This window comes from Apium graveolens, chromosome 11, assembly GCF_009905375.1.
Source record: "Apium graveolens cultivar Ventura chromosome 11, ASM990537v1, whole genome shotgun sequence".
Classification (NCBI taxonomy): domain Eukaryota; kingdom Viridiplantae; phylum Streptophyta; class Magnoliopsida; order Apiales; family Apiaceae; genus Apium; species Apium graveolens.
This window is the reverse complement of record NC_133657.1, coordinates 196,327,195-196,341,185: the sequence shown is the minus strand read 5'-3', so window position 1 is coordinate 196,341,185 and position 13,991 is coordinate 196,327,195. Positions and strand designations below refer to the sequence as shown.

Sequence of the window (13,991 nt, the reverse complement as noted above, 5' to 3'; positions counted from 1 at the left end):
TGTCCTTTTGGCATGAAAATAATTTATATTGATATACGGTTACCTTGAAATATAAATTTATCACAGCCTCACAGGCAATGGAGTGCGTAGTGTTATTGCTGATTGAATAATCGGTAGCCTCGTCTTCTCTCCAAAATTTAAATGTATGGATTTGATGATAATGGTCGGATTTTGTTTTATTAACTTTAAGCTGGCTTCTGAATAAAAGTCTACACTTTCAATCTCGATAACACTAATTTTCTTGGAGCTTTGTTATATTAAGGTTGGAATGGTTACTATTGATTCATATCGATTGTCCTGCCTAAGCTCCATGACTGTAATGAATTTTAAAACAATGTTGTTCCAGTAAATGTCATCCTTTCTTCAAAGATTATAATAGATTCAGATTTGAAAGTTTTTCTGTCACTATTACATTTTTGGCAGCAAAGACTTAGGTAGAGACCATTCAGAGTCATTTCTGAATTACACGAACATAGTCAATTCAGTCCGGCTGTAGATGTTTCGCTCCTCATCATAAAGTGAAGGATAAGCAGCCACCATTGCATCTTGAGCGCCAATGTAGAGTGAGTTGTACAACTTCCAGTATACTTCTCTAACCTTTCTTGCTAGATGAAACAACCCCTCAAGATAGTAGTTAAGTACAACAGCTGCGCCTAATGCAACCCTCATCGCTTCAATGACAGCATTTATGACATGCGGTGAAGTCTCAAATATGTTGGGCCAGACGTGGTTCATCAAGTAAACCAATGCATCCTCACATCCCAGACCAGCCACACCGAGAGCCATGTGCTTGACGGCTGATGGAGCGGTCTGCCTGTGAACCAGATCCATGTCTATTGGAAATATTTTCCCTGCCTCTCTATTCCTTTTCCACTGGAATATATATACTCATCTTACAAGCTGTAGTTACCTAGAATAGGTCTAACAAACTACTAGCAGATTACTATTCTCCAGCTATACATATGAAGATACAGATGCTAATTTACATAATAATAGGAGAGAATCATGCTGATACATATTTACATATTCTAATACACCCCCTCAGTTGAAGCGGGAGGAGAACGAATGCTGAGACTGGAACGGAAGTCGTCAAATAAAGGTTTCGGCAGGCCTTTAGTAAAGATATCTGCATATTGATACCGTGAAGGCACGTGAAGAACTCGAACCTGACCGAGAGCAACCTTTTCATGAACAAAGTGTATATCCATCTCAATGTGCTTGGTTCGTTGGTGATGGACAGGATTTCCCGAGAGGTATATAGCACTCACGTTGTCACAATATACAATTGTGGCTTTCTTGATGGGGCAGTGGAGCTCATGTAGTAAGTTCCGAAGCCAACAAGACTCGGCCACGACATTTGCTACACCGTGGTACTCGGCCTCCGCGCTTGAGCGTGATAAAGTAGCTTGTCGTTTAGCAGACCATGATATAAGATTGTCACCTAAATAGACACAATATCCAGAAGTAGATCGTCTTGTGTCGGGGCAACCACCCTAATCAGCGTCACTATAAGCAATAAGGTTGGTGACAGACGACGAAGAGAGATGGAGGCCAAGATCTTTCGTACCTTGAATATAACGAATGATCCTTTTCAGAGCAGCATAGTGGGAGGTGCGAGGGTCATGCATATAGAGACACACTTGCTGAACTGCGTAAGATATGTTTGGCCGAGTAAATGTGAGGTATTGTAATGCACCGTCTAGAGAACGATACAGAGTGGGATCGTCAAATTTTTCACCGGAGTTAGCACTTAATTTAGATTTAGTATCAACTGGGGTTTGAGCCGGTTTGCAATTAGTCATTTTGGCTCGAGCAATGATGTCAGAGGCATACTTGGATTGATGGAGGAACAACCCATTTGAATGACAAATTGCAGAAACACCGAGGAAGTAGTTCAGGGGCCCGAGATCTGTCATGGGGAATTCATACCGAAGAGAAGCTATGGTGGTGTCCCGTAGGGCTGGAGATGACGCAGTGAGAATAATGTCATCGACATAGAGTAAAATGTAAGCAGTGTCGGCACCATTTGTGTATATGAAGAGAGAATTATCGCATGTACTGTGGATAAACCCGATGGTGGAGATGAACTGATCAAACCTTTTATACCAATCTCGCGGGGATTGTCTTAATCCATAAATAGATTTTCTGAGAAGACAGACATAGTCAGGGTGCTGTCGATCTCGGAACCCCGGAGGCTGCTGTATATATACAGTTTCAGAGAGGTTCCCATGAAGAAAAGCATTTTTAACATCAAGTTGGTGAATGACCCAGTTCTTGGATATAGCAATGCTCAACACCGTACGAATTGTAGGTGGTTGACTACAGGACTGAAGGTTTCACCACAGTCGATGCCCACCTGTTGAGACCTGCCATCGACAACAAGACGAGCTTTATGTCGCTCTAAATCACCATTAGATTTAAACTTATGTTTGAACAGCCAAATACAACGTGTTATATTAGTATTGGGGGGGGGCGAGGAACCAGGACCCATGTCTTATTGTTAATAAGAGCATCAAATTCATCTGTCAGGGCGTGTTTCCAGTTTTGATCTTGGAGAGCAGCGATTGGGTTTTTAGGTAGAGGAGAAATATGAGTGGTGACTGAGAGGTCGAAAATAGGTTTTGGTTTAAATATACCGTGTCTTGCACGAGTGGTCATTTGTGGTGAGGGGGGAGCAGGTGGTGTGGTTACGGTGGATGAAAGGGATGGTTGTGTATGGATTGGTGTTGTCGTGGTGGATGGTGGTTGGGAGGGAGGAGTGTTTTGTGTTGGAGATGCCGAGGGGACAGTGGAAGGAGAGTGGGGAGGTGGTGGTGGGATGTCAGTGGTGGTGGTTCGATTACGTATGACGTGGGTCATACAGGGGGAGGGATCACTGTCGAGAAATGAGTATGAGGACACCGGTAACGGAGTGTTACTGGCAAAAGGAAAAATGGTTTCATTAAAAGTAACATGACGCGCCGTGATGATTTTATGCGAGGACATGTCGAGACATAGAAACCCCCGATGATTGGCTGGATAGCCCAAAAACACACAAGGAGTGGAGCGGGCGTCTAATTTGTGGATGGTGGAAGGGGCGAGATGAGGATAGCATAAGCATCTGAAAGTTTTGAGAGAATTGTAGTCAAGATAACGGAGGTAAAGTGAAGATGTAGAGGAGACAAATTGATTTGATTTGCTCGGAAGGATGTTGTGTAAGTATGTGGCCATAGATAGAGCATAATGCCACATGGAGGGGGGTAGACGTGCATGAAGGAGCAAGGTGCGGACCATGTTGTTTATAGTCCATATTTTACACTCGGCTTTTCCGTTTTGGGGAGATGTGTGAGGACAGGAGAAGCGGAAACTCATGCCGTTGTGTTTGAAGTAATTGTGGAATTGGGAGTTATCATATTCACGACCATTATCACATTGAAGATTTTTAATGGGTCTGTGAAATTGTGTTTGAATAAAGGTGTGAAAAGCAGTGAATATATTAAAAACATCATATTTGTGTTTAATTGGAAATGTCCACAAAAAATTTGAAAAATCTTCAAGAAATAACACATAAAATCGGTGGCCCATAGAACTGACAACTGGTGATGTCCACAAATCGTTGTGCATGATATCAAAAGGATAAAGGGTATTATTATTTGATAATGAGAAGGGCAACTTATTGTGTTGACCTAATTGACATGAATGACAGAATTGTTTAGAAACAGAATTACAAGAAATAAAATTATTATTGCGGAGAAGACTAATCACATCCGGTCCAGGATGACCCAAGCGATTATGCCAGGTTGAAGCAGAAATAGTGCTGAGAGCTTTTGTCGTGGAAGAGTTGGTGTTGGTTGAGTGGAGTAAGGGGTAGAGGTCTCCCGAACTAGTACGTCTCAGAAGTGGCATTCCCGTCTGCATGTCCTTCACAGTAAAACCATAACGGTCAAATTCAACAGAGACATTGTTATAAGTGGTGAGTTGACGAACAGATACAAGATTTTTAATTAAATGTGGGGCATGAAGGACGTTTTTAAGAAGAAGTGGTGGTAGGGGTGGGGTTAGGCGCTTTGTTCCAAGACCAATAATGGGAATTTCAGAACCATTTCCAACAAGAACTTTTCCATGATTACTCAAATTAGAATAAGAGGATAGGTTACCTGAATTTGATGTCATATAAGAAGATGCTCCAGTATCCAAATACCAGTTCTCATCAGGTTGTTGCAGCGTTATTGTTTGCATTGCAGCAGCTATATCAGTGGGAGTTTGAGCCAGGAAGGCTTGAGGGAGAGGACCTAATATACCTGGTGTAATAACCCCAATTTTTGGAATTTTTGAAACCCTTATGAATAGTGCTTTTGCTGATTATGCTGAATAAGAAAACTTTTCATACCACACGATGTAGGGGTTCTTTTATTGATCTTCTGAGATATTATTAGTACTCTATATGGTATATAAGTGTATGTAAAGATCGTCAGAATCCAAATCCGAACACTTTGATTTTTCCCGAAAATCCACCAGATACCGAAAGAATTGAGTATAAGGTAACATGATTAAAATGATTTAAATTCAAGGATTATAAGAGAGGATCATAAAAGGAATATAAAATATTGATAAAGGTTTAGGGGAACCCAAGTAATAAGATCCCGGGTATGATCCCTCAAATAATAAACGAGAACGAAAGTTAAGCGAACCGTATAACAGATCAGCGTTCATTAGCCAAGTAATTAGAAGCTAATCAAAGAGGTTAGTGTGGATGATGTCATCAAACCAATAAGAAGTGGACAAGTGTGGGAGGATGACATAACAAGGTGACATAAGCATGACAAAAAGGAAGTGTGTTGTTGGTTGATTCTTGGCCATGCAAAAGTTACCATGGTTAAAAGGTAATTAAGCAAAACAAAACAAAACAACCAAGCAAAACAAATCACAAATCACAAAACACAAAGTTGACTTCATTATCCAACAAGAAGCTCTCGGCTTTTCTTCATTTTCAAGGAGAAAAAAATCAAAATCCAAGATCCAAGCATTGTTAAATCATGAGGTAATTATCCAAGGTTCCTTATACATAGATATATCTATCCCATGAATCTAAGCTTCAAATTCATTCACAATCTCTTCCTAAAAATCATGGAAGAAGAGGGTGAATAGTGTTTTTCAAGAACTTAAATTTTTGTTCTTGAGTTTTTGTTTAGATTAAGCTTGGATAAGGACTTTCAAGGGTGATTCCAAACTAGTTAATTGATTCTCCACTCTCCAAGGAAGGTATAACCCCTCCAAACCTTAACTTTACTTTGAGTATTAGGTTTAGTTTTGTTGTTATGGTTCATGAGAAGCATGATTCTTGTAGACTTAGAGTGTGGTTGGTTTTGTAATGAGTTGGAGTTGTAATTCTTGGATTATTGATTAATGAACTTAAGTATAGTTTTAATTCATGTTTGAGAATAATATAAATTGGAGAACTTGAGGTGTTGGGGCTGTTGTAGTATGATATGGATGGATTTTGGTTGTATGAATGAATTGTGGACATTAGAATATAAATTAGAATATAAATTATTAGAACAAAATGGTTGTATGATATTAGAATAAAAATTGGTAATCGCGTAAACATAGCCGTCGTAATGTCCGATTTACTTTAGACTGTTTTTGTTCTTAACATCAGGACCCGAGAACTCATTGTTAGGTTTTGACCATTGCCATGATTAGATAGTTCATGTTACGAGCTTCGTTTTGATATGTGGTTCGTTTGAATCCGATGTACGGTTTAGGAGAAACGGCCGTTTTAAGTAACGGCGTTTCGCGAACGAACCATTACCCCTCGCCTTACTTTGAAACATAGGTTAAAGACCTTAAAGGACTAATTGGAGTATGAAACATTTATGTAAAGTGTATTAGGAAGTTGGTAAGGCACTCGCGAAAGAATCGCCTTAAAACCCTTAATGGTTAATTTATTAAAAATGGTGGAGCCGAGGGTACTCGAGCGACTTAAGTGAATCGTTAAGCGCAAAAGCGAACGTTAGGGTCTAATTGGTTAAAGTATAGATTCTTAAGCGACTTTGGTTTAATTCCAACTTATATGTGGTTTATAGGTTACCAGATTCATCCCAGGACTTTTACCACCCCCAGTCGCTCAGGCAAGTTTTCTACCCGTTATACTGTTGTGGTGATGTATATATGTATATGCATTATCTTGTGATAGATGCATGGTGGTTAATTAGCAAATCTTGCGATATATTGGAGCATGTGATATGGTATATATGCATGTCTGTTTCGTAATCTTGGTATATATCTGTTGATTCAAATGCTTATAGTTGCATAATACCTATGCTAGAGTTAAGCAGTAGTGGCGTATACCCTTAGTATATGGGACCCAAAGGTGAACATTTTCTAAACCGGGAGTCGATGTTCCCGAGTATAATATATACATATATATATATATATTTATATATATATAGATATAGTTTTCAAAACTATTAATCGAATAAGGTTTATTCGATAACTTTATTTTATTAAATGAATATTATTTTGAATATTCATTCGAGGACTTATGACTCCGCTTAATTTATTAAATGAATATTATTTTTGAATATTCATTCGAGGACTTATGACTCCGCTTAATTTATTAAATGAATATTATTTTTGAATATTCATTCAAGGACTTATGATTCCGCTTAATTTATTAAATGAATATTATTTTTTAATATTCATTCGAGGACTTATGATTCCGCTTAATTTATTAAATGAATATTATTTTTAAATATTCATTCGAAGACTTATGACTCCGCTTAATATATTAAATGAATATTATTTTTGAATATTCATTCGAGGACTTATGATTCCGCTTAATTTATTAAATGAATATTATTTTGAATATTCATTCGAGGACTTATGATTCCGCTTAATTTATTAAATGAATATTATTTTGAATATTCATTCGAGGACTTATGACTCCGCTTAATTTATTAAATGAATATTATTTTGAATATTCATTCGAGGGCTTATGACTCCGTTTATTTTATTAAATGAATATTATTTTAAATATTCATTCGAGGACTTATGACTCCGATTAATTACTAATTATTATTCTTTATTTTATTAAGGAATAATGTGTCGATAATCAAACTCACTTTTGATTATTCAAATAAAGATAGTACTTTCGTATAAGTATATCTTTGGTTATTTAATATTCATTGCAAGTATAAGTTTTAAAACTTCTACTTCAATTATTTTTATAAAGATTATTCTTTATGAGAATATTATTTAAATAATAATATTCAGATATTTTCTAATATATTGGGACTGATTTATTTTATTAAATCAGCATCACGCCAAACATTCTTAAAAATATTTTCGAGTCTTCAAAATGATTTTTAAAGGTTAGGGCGGATCCCAAAAACTCATATTTATATTTAAGATCCTCCTTTCAAAGGGGATTTAAATACTCGCTCAAAACCTGAGGGATCCGGCTCTGTGCTGTGTTTATATTCGCAACAAGGTTGCTGTTTTGATAAAAGAGTTTTTGATTACTTACCCAACACTCGGGAAGTAAAATTCTTGGAACAAGTTAATCCATTAACAGGCATCGCCTGAGAAATATTGGTGAGTTTTCCTTCCCAACTAGATACGACTTCTTGGTGGAGCCGTATCAACAAGTTTCTACTTGGGGAAAGGGGGGATGAGCTTTATGTTTCAGAGTCATGGATTCATCTGAACTAGGAGTGGCGTAAGTGGTCGAGTGGCGCCGGCCCAGCCTTATTATATTGGCCCAAATGGCCTGGAAGTTCCGCTAAGGCGGTACATTCCTTAGGAGTCCAGTGTTCGGTTGACAAGTAAATCCGACAGGTTCTCCTAAATCCGACAGGTTCTCCTCTACATGTAGAAAATGGTGGGGTTGCACTACTACGACTCTACGACTGATCATCGTAAGTGGTCTTCCTGGCGCGGCAAACTCCAGTAATGAGTTCATCATCCAGTTGGATAATTCTACAACACTACCCGGAGCATTTCGATCGAAAGGCTACGAATGGGTGGTTGCCGAAGCTTTGACAGGGTCAAACAGTTATAATGGTGTTTTCATTGAATGAAGTATCTCATAACTTCATTTCCTTTAAAAATATTTCAAAGATTGAATCTATTCAAGTCTTATCTTGTAGTCTCATCAGTGTGATGAACTTTTGAAACTGATTATAACTTGAACGGTGGTAGTTCAAGTAGTATTTGGAAAAGATATAAGTATATTGGAGTATCTTGTAACTTCATCTTTTAAACTTATATCTAGTAAATGATTATCTTATGCATGTCAAAAAATTTCAGAAAAACGTTGAGACAAGGTTAGATATATGAGATCACCTTGCAACGATATTTTTATACAGTTATAAACTGGAACTCTGTGTATATTATACATGTCAGAGGATTTCAAAGATTGTGAAAAGTATATATGTATATATATACTGAATATTTTGCGACTTGGTCGCGTTAAAATATCAAACTTGGTTCAATTCTTCTTGACCAAGACTTTCATGAGTACTATGAGAATGCTCATATATTGATAATTATTATACATATTATTTCGGTGGGCTTGTTGCTCACCCTTGCTTTCTTCTTTCATCACACAACAACAGATAGAAAAGATGAACATGACCAAGCTTCCAATTCGCAAGCAGTTAGAAAATGTTCCGCAGTTTTAATGGAAGTGTTGATGCCGCTGTAGCTGAGGTAGAAATTACCAATAGGCTAGACATTTCAACTTCTGATGTACCAGACTTATGTATAATATGAATTGTAATAATGGCAAGGAATATGTAAATTATTCAGAAACCCTTCTAAGGTGTAACGGTTTATAATTGTGGAATAAAATGACTTGTGTTATTTTTGCTATTCATCTCTAAGACTATAACTTGTGGTGTGTGTGTATTGTGGGGTCACAGTACTCAGTAGTTGGTTGACTGTTAAGATTTAGTATTGATAAGGGAAATGGAACTCGTGACAACCCGAATCCCCGACCCCGGATTTGGGGGTGTTACACCTGGACCATGACCAGGGGGTTGAGATGCCCAACCAGTTGTCGGGTAGGGACAAGGGGGAGGCTGCCATGGTGGTTGCTGCTGCCAAGGAGATGCTGCAACCCACGGCCAAGACATGGGGGAAGAGACCTGTTTGTGTTGCGAAACAGAGGGAGATTTCGTGACATCAAAGGGATGATTATGATATGAATTTCTGTTGCCATTACCTTTACCACGAAAATTCTTGCCTTTATTGTTATTACCACTGTTGCCTCTGCCATTGGAGCGGTATGAAGCATGATTGTGGGGTCTAGTCTGAGATGGCTCATGAACATCGGTCGTCGCAGTAAACAGTGCAGAATCAGTTGTTGAAGATTTGTTGCGACGAGTTTCTTCAAGAGTGATCATAGATCTGGCCTTGTAGAATGATGGGAGAGGGTCGAGTTGCTGAATAATTGTGGCGAGGCTGTCATAGCCACTGGAGAGGCCTGTTACGAGGCAAAGAACAAGACGGTCCTCGGAGACAGGTGCTCCGACGTTATCTAATTGGTCGGCCAGCATCTTTAAAGATTGGCAATAGAACGACGTGTTGGGGAAGTTATCCATGTGAATCTGAGAAAATTGTTGCTCAAGGTAGACGACTCTAGAGCTTTTGTTGTCGTTAAAGATGTCTTTGAGTCGTTCTCATGTCTGTTGAGCGGTGGCACCGGGTTTGAGAATTGTGTGAAGGAGATCGAGAGAGATGGTGCTATAGATCCATTATTTAACAATCACATCAAGACGCGCCCAATTAGCATCTTTGGTGATAACGCTGTCTTTGGGGGGGATAATATGGTCTGCAACTTCAAAGGAGGTGGCGGCATTAATGAACAACTCGGCCCAAGATGCGTAGTGTACATTTTCCATTTCAAGAGTGATTGGTATGTGGTTTTTGATGTTGGAAACGGAGAAGGCTGGGCGGAATGTGGATGTGTCAGAAATTTTGTCGCCGATCATGGTGCAGAGGGAGATAAAACACGAGAGGAGGAAGAAGAAGAGGAGAGGTAGCGGAAGGGTGAAGAAAAAGAGAGGATCTTAATGCTCTGATACCATATTGGAAATATTTTCCCTGCCTCTCTATTCCTTTTCTACTGGAATATATATACTCATCTTACAAGCTGTAGTTACCTAGAATTGGTCTAACAAACTACTAGCAGATTACTATTCTCCAGCTATACATATGAAGATACAGATACTAATTTACATAATAATAGGAGAGAATCATGCTGATACATATTTACATATTCTAATAATGTCCATCAGAGCATCAACAAGTAATGGAGTCACGACATATATGTAATCTTTACCCATTTCACCAATGTACTCGAAAAGAAAGGAGAGAGATTTCAGAACACCATTCTGCATATTTAGCTCAGGAACACGATACTCATTCATCAAGGCAGGTAAGACTGTAAAAGGTGAACAAGTTTCTGCAACTATTGCGATTGCCACAGTTGTGCACACGCGATTCTGGCGTTCCTGAACCTTGAGATTGTTCAACAAGGTTGCCAGAACATCTTGTGGTCCAATAGCTTTTGCAATGTACCCAAAAGTATTCACTGTAGCTCGACGAATTCCCTTTTTGTGGGCTTTAAGCATCTCAAGAAGCTCAAAGCATATCCTCACCCACTCCCTAGCAGGAATGAACTCATCTCCACGATCAGCAATTCGACCAACAAAATCAATACAGTTCTCCTGAACCTTCTCATGCCTATTCTTCAAAATTGGGGTCAACCGTGGAAGCAAATCTTTGATTGGAGGAGTCATTTTAGACATACCAATACTATTCACAATTGCTTTTAGTGCTCCCAGTATTGATCCCAAGGCTTCAGGATATTCTTCTCCCAAATACTCGTACAAAACAACCCCAAGATGTCCCATAAATTGCTCTTCCTGGCATTGTTTCATGACCACTGCAACTCGTGTAATGAGCTCTGCTGCATGCTGTCTAACCTTTACACTCTTGTTGTTCAGACGCCGCTTAATTGTACCACATATCTGGGGAAGGTAAGGCTTCGCCCTCTTCCCTAAAGAATTCACTACTGCACTGAACCCATTAAGCATCACATTAGAATCATCACTGGTCTGCTCTTGGAATGCATAAAAATTGCGGAAAAATTCAGGCAACATTTCACTTCGAATATAAGTAGCCTCTACACCTTCAGTGCTAACACACTGTTTAACCACTTTTAACACAATCTTCTTCATTTCCTCATCGGGTGACTGAAACTCACGTATCAAGATAATCATGACTTCTTTTGTATAGTAACTTGCATATACCGCATCCATTAGTGGTATAATGAAACCAATTGCCTTCAAGAAAGCAGCCAAGACTTTCCCACGGTGTGACCTAATACCCTTCCATAACGGCTTCAAAACTGAGTCAAAGCTTTCAATATCATATGGAGCAGAGGCCTCTGCAAGAGCTGCTAAAGACAGAGCCATAATAGTTCTGACCTTCTGATTCTCATCATTCAGACCATGTTGGATAATTTCTACAAGAGACCGCAAGTGAGGAAGAACTGCACAGCCTATCAGTATAGCAATTTGCTGAACAATCTTAATACCCGTGTGACGAGGTTGCTATGACTTCTTACTTTGACATACAACTTTCAAGAATGGCAAAATGGCAGGTATCCCTAGTGCAGAAGCAACAACACTGAAGGCTCTCGCAGTGGTGTTCCTCACATACTCATCAATGTTATCAATATCAGGACGCATTGCAGAAATCATTGTAGGCAGGCCAGCTGCTTTGCTGAGATTGGATATAATTTCTCTTCCCTCTACACGAGCATAATAGTCTTCATCAATTAATAAAGGCTCAATCACCACAAGGATTTTGTGTACATTAGGACGTACTAAATCATCCAGTTTATATAATACTCTGTCAATGACCTTGACCAAAAGATGTCTCTCCTGATCTTCCAAGGTAGGTTGCATGAGAAGCGGCAGTATCTGACTAAATAATTGGCCAGCACTAAACTCCCTGGCCTTATCACTAAGTTGTCTCAAAGCCGTTTTATGCTGAGCCGGTGTTCCATTCTTCACCTTAAACAATAATTTCATAATTTTTCGCCCTTTCTGCTCCTCAGCAGATAGTTTATCTTCTCCATCTTCCTCATTCAGCAAAGCTCCGAAGAACTGGTAATATTCGGGCTTCATGAATGGCAAACTGCCTGACAATTCCTTCGGAACATCGAATTGCTGACCTCTATTCTCTTCAGGGATTGCATAAAGTGGAGTAGCCATTGGAGTGGGGGTAGCAATGAGTTTCCTAGCAGGTGTGCTGATAGGCACATATGAAGCCGGAGGATCTAAAATTGTATATCCTTTCTCTGGGAACCTCGAGTCGAGTTCTTGATCACTCAGCAAGTAGTTAATGTTAATAGCCCCCGGTGTTGGGGTAGCAAGTTCAACTCCTCCCACTGGTGTCACACCTGGTGTATAATAAGCAGTTGCAGCTTTGTTGCACTCCATTGGTGTTGCACTCCCCATGTCTGCAGCAGGTGTCTCATCCCACCTTGACCTCTGTCGTTTTGGTGTTGGGGTCGACATAGCATCATCCCAAGTCATTTCAGCGCCAGGAGTCATTCCACCAGCAAGAGGTGTTGCATCAGAATTAACTTCTGGAGCCTCATCCCACCTGGATGACTCTCCTCTCTTTCTCTTCAGACCTTCCATGCTTTTATTGTTATGTTTGTTTGTGTGGGTGCATCCCCCTCTATATATAGGGTGTACACAATTCCGATTCATGATAGAATTAACAATATCTTTTAATACTTGTCACTAAAAAAAGATAATTTCTATTCATAGTAGAATTAGCAATATCTATAAAATTAGTAATATCTTTTAATATCTTAAAATATCATCTTCACTGTCCTTTTTTTTTCTACGAATTCGACATATTATCAGAAAATAGTTGTAATAAATTTTTTTAATTATTTTTGGGGAAATGTTAAGATGTATTGATTATAATCATATTAAAAAAATATTATAAATTTTAAATTTATCTTGCATAACAAGATTGGGAAAACGTAGTAAGCACAATCTTTAAATATTTTTTGACGATTCAATATGTTAGATATATTGATTATAGTCATATGAAAAAAATTATTATAATTTCTGAGATTAGTCTCGCATGATAATAATATTTTTCATTATTATATATTAATTATTATATATTGATAATTTCATTTAATATTATTATAATTCTAAAATTATTATATATTGATAAAAAATAATAATATTAGTCAAAATATTAAATATTAAATTTTTTAATTATAAATTCTAATTTTAATATTTGAAATTGAATATTTAGGTTTATAATTGGTTAAAATATTATTTTTATTCAATATTTTAATACTATAAAATAAAAAATAAAAATATTTTATTACTTTTAGAATTTATATAGGAGTATTCAGTTGTAACCGAAATATTTAATTTTATATATTAAAATTATAATATTACAATTTCAGTATAAAAAAATAAATATTTAATATTTTTATAATAATAATAATAATAATTATTATAATATAATTATTACTATTATTGTAAAATCAGGGAAGTTATGACATTGTAAGCAAAGGATGAGGTAATTTCTTATTTAGCAAAAGAACAAGAGGATAAGGGCAGTTGTGGCATCAAAAAGTAGTGGGTCATCCACGAATAGCTAACTCGAGAAAACAGGAAAGGAGAAGTTTCCCGGACGATCTCGTTTCTTACTTTACCTTTTGTTTGCCTACCAATGGACTCAAAACCAAACCAAAGCCCTCTCTTATCATCCTTATTGTTCCGCCGGTCTCGATTATATTGTCATTATTGTAATAAATTTTGTCCCAAGATATTATCCATATTATATTATTATATCAGGTGATATTATTATCTCAATTTTATATTATGATAATTATTAATTTATTTTTATTGATGGAGTAAAATGTGGATTTTGATTGATGGATAAAAAAAACTAGAAAAATG

General features: G+C 37.6%; 1 pseudogene; it reads right to left on the bottom strand.

The window, feature by feature from the left end:
* Nucleotides 1–462: 462 nt before the first annotated feature.
* LOC141696425 (uncharacterized) lies at nucleotides 463–12,698 on the bottom strand (annotated as a pseudogene).
* Between the last annotated feature and the right edge of the window lie 1,293 nt (nucleotides 12,699–13,991).